The sequence below is a fragment of the Octopus bimaculoides genome, chromosome 25 (genome assembly GCF_046866305.1).
Source record: "Octopus bimaculoides isolate indiv1 chromosome 25, ASM4686630v1, whole genome shotgun sequence".
NCBI lineage: Eukaryota > Metazoa > Mollusca > Cephalopoda > Octopoda > Octopodidae > Octopus > Octopus bimaculoides.
In genome coordinates, this window is record NC_142952.1 from 25,503,731 (window position 1) to 25,511,230 (window position 7,500).

Sequence of the window (7,500 nt, forward strand, 5' to 3'; positions counted from 1 at the left end):
ATCAATAATATTTGCAAAGGGAAATCATCGTTCCCATCTCCAGCCTGACGTGATACACACGGACCCGAGTTTCTGGGTATTGACCCGTCATCAGCGTGTGACAACCAGCAGTTGACGATGGGAAATAATTCTCAATGCAAATGTATATATATATATATATATATATACTTTTTCTAGTGACGAAAACTCAGTGATCTTGAAAAGGTGGAAACAAGCGATAATAAATCTCTGAGCGAGATATAAACAGTAACGGCACGACATCGTGAAGTATATTTGCCACCTAAATGTGGCTAACCCTTAAGGGTCGATGCTATTGTAGCTTGTAACCCCAGGAAGACATCTCCTTCAGCTGCCTATTGACACACTATCTGTGCTCTACCAGTATTTGCAAAGGGAAGTCATTCTTCCCATCTCCAACCTGACGTGATACACACGGACCCGAGTTTCTGGGTATTGACCCGTCATCAGCGTGTGACAATCACCGGTTGGCTATGGGAAATGGTTCTCAATGCAAATATATATAAATATATATATATATATATATATATATATATATATATATATATATATATATATATAGATATATATATATAGATATATACATACGTCAGATGTAAAATAATATGGTAAAAAGAAATGAAATGAGTATTAATTGTTTATTGTTATTGAACAAATGAAACATTAAATGTCCATTCTTATTGAACTAGTATACTTTCTTGCATTTATGCAATCTTCAGGTTCATCTGGTGGTGGTGATAGTTGTGTTCATTGGCTTCAACTAGGGCTGACTCGTTAAATTTTGTCCTTTATATACATTCCTGTAGTTAGAAGTAGTAGTTCCTTGGCTATTTTTAGAAATGATGCCATACCATTTTTCAGTGTTTATTTTTAGAAATGATGACAGCAGATATTAATAAATTATTTAATATTAGAAGAATTTGGTTAACAATATTCAACAATTAGACACCAGTAAATGTAAATAGAATACAGATCATACGAAAATCTTCTTGCATGACAGGTAAATCCAAATATAATTTGGCAGAATTTCGAGAAATTCAGAGTATTTGACAATACCCGTCACTACTTATAGTAAATTGTGTTCAGCGGGCTATGAAAATACCCACACAACAACCGAAGACAATACAAAGAAGAGAAAAACAAGAACAAATCATACCATTTATAGTGACGCACAATTCATGCCACCATATCATTTTCAAAATCGCTAAAGCAAACCTACCATTCATTGCTCAAAGTAAGGAATTATGAGACATCATTACAGACCAAACAATTACTCTCAGTAAAAGGCAGCCTAAAAGCATGAAAAAGTTATTATCAAAGGCAAGGTTTGACCTTAGCAACAAAGACCAACAATTCACTGTGTCTAAATGCAATGATAGCCAATGCGGTACATGCCAATTAATTCATACCGGCCCATATATGAACACAAAAAACGGGGAAAATATTCACAAACGCAAATATGAACTGCAAAAGCAGAAATTTAATCTACTGCATCAAATGCCCGAATTGTGAAGAACTGTATGCTGGCCAGACAGGCAATGCACTATCAGAACGCTCACATGTGCACCAACAGCAAATTAAAAATCCAGAAGTACACCAAATACCGCTGAGTAAAATGTGGCCGGAAAATATTTATAATATTTCCATTTCATAAACTATACAATCCGAATGTAATCAAGAGAAAACTGAGAGAAAAGGACTTTATTAATAAAATCAAAGCCAAGCTTAATAAACAATGATAAAAACTAATCTTATTTAAGGTTTAAAAGTCTTATCCCCATATCTAAAAATAAAAATCTCTAAAAAGTACTGTTGTTATCATTTCTAAAAATAAACACTTTCGGGTTCAGTCCCAATGACAGGTACCTTGGCAAAGTGTCTTCTGCTGTAGTTTCGGCCCGACCAAAGCCTTGTGAGTGGACGAGGTAGACGGAAACTGAAAGAAGCCTTTCGTATATGTGTGTGTGTGTGTGTGTGTGTGTGTGTGTGTGAGTGTGTGTGTGCGAGTGTGTGTGTGTGTGTGTGTGTGTGTGTGTGTGAGTGTCTGCGACTATGCTTGTCCTCTATCACCGCTTGACAACCGGTGTTGATGTGTTTGTCCCCTAACTTAGTGCTTTGACAAAAGAGACGGATAGAATAAGTACTAAACTTAAATAACATATGTGTTAGGGTGGATTTGTTCGAATAAAATCCTTCAATGTGGTGCCAAGACAAAAGATAATGTAGTAGTGATTTATATATATATATATATATATATATACATATATATATATATATATATATATATATATATATATATATATATATATATATATATATATATATATGCAGTAATGATGCGATAAAGTAGTTGTATGCTGTCAACTTAATGTGACAGTCCCATGAAGGGAATAATGCTACTGCTATCTAGCCCTGAGAAGCAGCACCGCTAAACCTGTATCCAGAGACTAGTTTCTGAGTCATTCCTCGGCACACACACACGCACACACTCGCGCAGACAAACAGACAGCCAGAGATAGAGGGAGAGAAGGAAAGAGAGAGAGGAGGAAAGATACATACATACATACATACATACATACATACATACATACATACATACATACATACGCGCATACAGAGAGAGTGAGAGAGAGAGAGAGAGAGAGAGAGAAAGAGAGAGAGAGAGAGAGAGAGAGAGAGAGAGAGAGAGAGAGAGAGAGAGAGAGAGAGATTCTCTCTTCCATCTTGTTTAACGTTTCAATTCTGAACATAAAATTGTTGCAACACAGCAAAAATTTCAGCAGCAACTTAACAGCTTAGAATCATGAAAATGAATCCATTGTCTTTGATTAGCCGCGCACCGGAATTTCTCGCTTAAATTTGAACATCGTTTTAAGGAACCAAGTCGCTGCTTTATTTAGCGACCGCAAGAAGAAAAAAAGTATAGAAAAAAGTAAAGAAAGAAAATAAGGAAGCAATCAGTGAGAATCGGTTTGTTGTGGAGTTCTGAAGTGTTTGTTCGTTCTAACTATATCTTCCTACTTGAGAAACAATTTCATAATTTCTTAAAGTACAGCCACTTTAAAAAAGAATTATTTATCCAGTAGTCCCCCCTTATCCGATTACGTCATACAAACTAAAAATAATGTCATCAGATGCTAAAGTAATGATTGAAAACAAAAAATAAGGAAACTGTAGGAAGAGGAAAGAGAAATATCGTCGTGATCTACGTCGTCAATTTAGAAATATCAGGCATGGCTGTGTGACTAAGAAGCTTGCTTTGCTATCACGTGGTTTTGGGATCGGTCACACTCCGCGGCATCTTGGGCAAGTGTTTCTACTATTATTAGTAACTACTGTCCGAGGTCGACTTTGCCTTTCATCATTTCAGGATCGATAAATTAAATACCAACTGAGCACTGGGATCGATGTAATCGACTAGTTCCCTACCCTTAAATTACAATGCCTTGCGCCTATAGCAGAAGGGATCATTAGTAACTACTGTTCGTATCTGACCAATGGTTTGCAAAAACACCATGAGTGAATTTGATTGACGGAGGAAGTGTGGAAGCCTCTCTCTCTCTCTCTCTCTCTCTCTCTCTCTCTCTCTCTCTCTCTCTCTCTCGCCATTAGTTTCCTCTCACTTCTGTACTGAGACTGCATGTTACGTGCTGCAGCATGACTTTGGTGATGTTGAGAAAATCTCATCTCACTTATCTTGAAACTCCATTTGATGTACTGCAGCATATCTTTGCTGATCTTGGGAAAATTTCATCTCCCTTCACTTTTGAGACTCCATTTAATGTGCTGCAGCACCTGTTTGTTGATCTTGGGAAAGTTTCATCTCACTTCTGGATTGAGATACTATCTGAGATGCTGTAGCATACCTTTGCTGATCTTGAGAAAGTCTCATCTCACTTCTGTCTTGAGACTCCATTTGACGTTCTACAGCAATCGTTTACTGATGTTGGGAAAGTCTAATCTTTCCTCTCTCTTGAGACTCCATTTCATGTGCTGCAGCATGTGTTTCGTGATCTTGAGAAAGTCCCATCGCCCTTCTCGCTTGAGACCCTCACGTTCGGTTTTCTACAATCCTCCTTCCTTTATACTTGTTTCTGGAGGGATTACGTCTTTCCTTTAGTGGCATATTTTTTCCAATATTGTAAGCAAAATATTATGAGCATAGAAAAAATTATACATTAATCTCTATTTTTGTAAACAGTTGCATGTATGTAGTATGTCTGTATTTTTGTATGCAATATAAATTAACCAAATGTAAGCAAATTAACCAAATAGAATCAAATATATGAAATGCTAATCTTCTTTCGAAATAATATGATCTTAGTGTTATCACGTTAGAATTAAAAATGAAAGAATAAAATTTACACAGTATTATATCACATTACAATATAGATCTCCTTCTTTCCTTTTCGACACGTAATACCGAATCAGTGCCAATGTTATATTGTTTTAATCCAAATGAAGTAAAAAAAAATCATGTTGCAACTCACAGGGTCTGATGCTATTATCATGTAAAAATTTGATTTGATTTGGTCGAGCCATTTGAGAATGCACAGTGAACAGACAGACAGAGAAAGAATTATATATATATATATATATACATATATAATTCTTTCTCTCTCTCTTTCTCTCTCTCTCTCTTTCTCTCTCTCTCTCTCTCTCTCTCTCTCTCTCTCTCTCTCTATATATATATATATATATATATATATATATATATATATATATATATAGGTGCAGGAGTGGGTGTGTGATAAGTAGTTTGTGTTCCGGGTTCAGTCCCACTGCGTGGCACCTTGGGCAAGTGTCTTCCACTATAGCCTCGGGCCGGCCAAAGCCTTGTGACTGGATTTGGAAGATGGAAACTGAAAGAAACCCGCCGTATATATATATGTGTGTGTGTGTGTGTGTGTGTGTGTTTGTGTGTGTGTTCGTGTGTGTGTGTGTGTGTGTGTGTGTGTGTGTGTGTTTTTGCGTGTGTGTTTGTGTGTAAGGTTATCTTTTTATATGTGTTTGTTGCCACATCACTTGACAACCATGATGGTTTGTTTACGACCCTGTAACTTAGTGGTTTGTGAAGGCAGACCGATAGAATAAGTACCAGACTTAAATTGGAAAATAGGTACTAGGGTCGTTTATTCGACTGAAACCTTTCGAGGCTGTGCCCAACATGGCCGCTGTTTAATTACAGAAGCAACGAAAGGAGATAAGATAATCTACCAACCTGACCTAATAAATCTTCCATGCAAAAATCGCTTGAACATAACGCTTCTAAACTAACAAGTAGACGGAGTAAAATCATGGTAAATTGAGAATAACAATTTCGAACGGAAGGCACTTCTGCTTTTACGTATCGTTCCTAGTTATCCTTCAAATCTTGATTCCTTCCTACGTACGTAACTCTCTTAAGTTATTTTTATTCCAATTTCAATTATACTAAGCTTATGGATTAGAGATTCATTTCCATTTATCTTCGAACAACTATTTGTCAGTTGATTACATATGTTTTCGATAAATAATAAATGATAGTCAAAAATTACCGAAAAAAATACTTTGTATGCAATAAAAATATACTAAAAATCTTTGGGAGAATGTTAATGCAAATGCCTCAATGCGGTTTGAGAGAACACCATGTTCCAATATATTTAAGAAAGACCTTAAGGTAGAAGACGGAACAGCCTCACTCAGAAATAGCTTTTTACAAATGATTGCCCAACTATCCATGCAGCTGATATCAGGTTTTATTGCATTCTGATAACCAGACACTAAATTGGGAAGAACTTAACTGTAACTAAATAAAGAATCGGGTTACCAAATGTAATGTAGAAAAGAATGCTGTATATGTGGTCGTTGTTGAAGAATCAAATAAACTAGCACTCAGCTCGTTACGACGGCGAGGGCTTCGGTTGAATCGACCAACGGAACAGCCTGCTCGTGAAATTAACGTGCTGTATCCTTCGTGTAGTTGTCAGCGAGATGCACCGTGACACAGAATGGGACAAGGCTGGCCCTTTCAAATACAGGTACAACTTATTTTTACCAGCTGAGTGGACAGGAGCAACGTGAAATACAATGTCTTGCTCAACGAACACAACTCGCTGCCGGGAATCAAACTCATGACCATGCGATCATGAACCGAATACTCTAACCACTAAGCCACGCGCTTACACTGAAGGATGAAATATTATGATGACTAAAATGGTATGATGACTAAAATGCTATGATGACTAAAATGCTATGATGACTAAAATGGTATGACGACTAAAATGCTAAGATGACTAAAATGGTATGACGACTAAAATGCTATGATGACTAAAATGCTATGATGACTAAAATGCTAAGATGACTAAAATGGTATGACGACTAAAATGCTATGATGACTAAAATGCTATGATGACTAAAATGCTATGATGACTAAAATGCTATGATGACTAATGCTAAGATGACTAAAATGGTATGATGACTAAAATGGTATTATGACTAAAATGCTATGATGACTAAAATGGTATGATGACTAAAATGGCATGATGGCTAAAATGCTATGATGATTAAATGCTATGATGACTAAAATACTATGATGACTAAAATGCTATGATGACTAAAATGCTATGATGACTAAAATGCTATGATGATTAAATGCTATAATGACTAAAATGGTATATTCTAAAATCTCTATAAATACTTGTCCTCGTTACCTGACTACCAGAAAGCTGTTAAAATGAGTTAGGGAAGAAGATCAGTATCAATAAATACAACGATGAACACACTTGATAATTATAAATGTATATCTCTGTTGTCTTTCTGAATGTACCTGCACGTGAGAAAGAGATATAAATGAACTGTGTGTCTGCAACAAATATGCTTACTGCTGTCTCCTATAGTATTTATGGAAGAGAAAAGTGGCAGGACAGCTAATATGAATGCAATATGTGTGTGAGTGTAGGGGCTGTTTATGTATATATGTATAAGTGAGTGAGAGAGAGAGAGAGAGAGATGGAGAGTGGAGAGTGGAGAGGAGATTGTGTTTTAACGGCATGCAAGTGAATCAGAGACTTCTATCGTTATAGGATTTTTCTGGTGAAAGATTTGTCGAAGCTTATTTATAACGAAAATTATGAATATTCAGAAATGTTGTCTGCCTTTTGTCGTGAAAATAGAACTAGGATTGTGAAATTAGCCGCCACAAATTAAAATCATCTGAAATAAATGTCGGGAAGCAGACTTAACAGCTAAAGGGATTTGGTATTTGCAATAAAACTATTACTCTTTATAATTTTGGCACAAGGCCAGAAATTTTTATGTGGAGGGTGCAAATCGATTATATCGATCTCAGTTCTCAACTGGTACTTTTTTATCGATACCGAAATTATGAAAGTCAAAGTCGACGTAATAAGTCGGAAGAGATTTGCAATTAAACATTGCTTCCCAATTTTGACACAAGGCCAGCAATTTTAGGGGAGAGGGTAAGTCGATTACATCGACCTC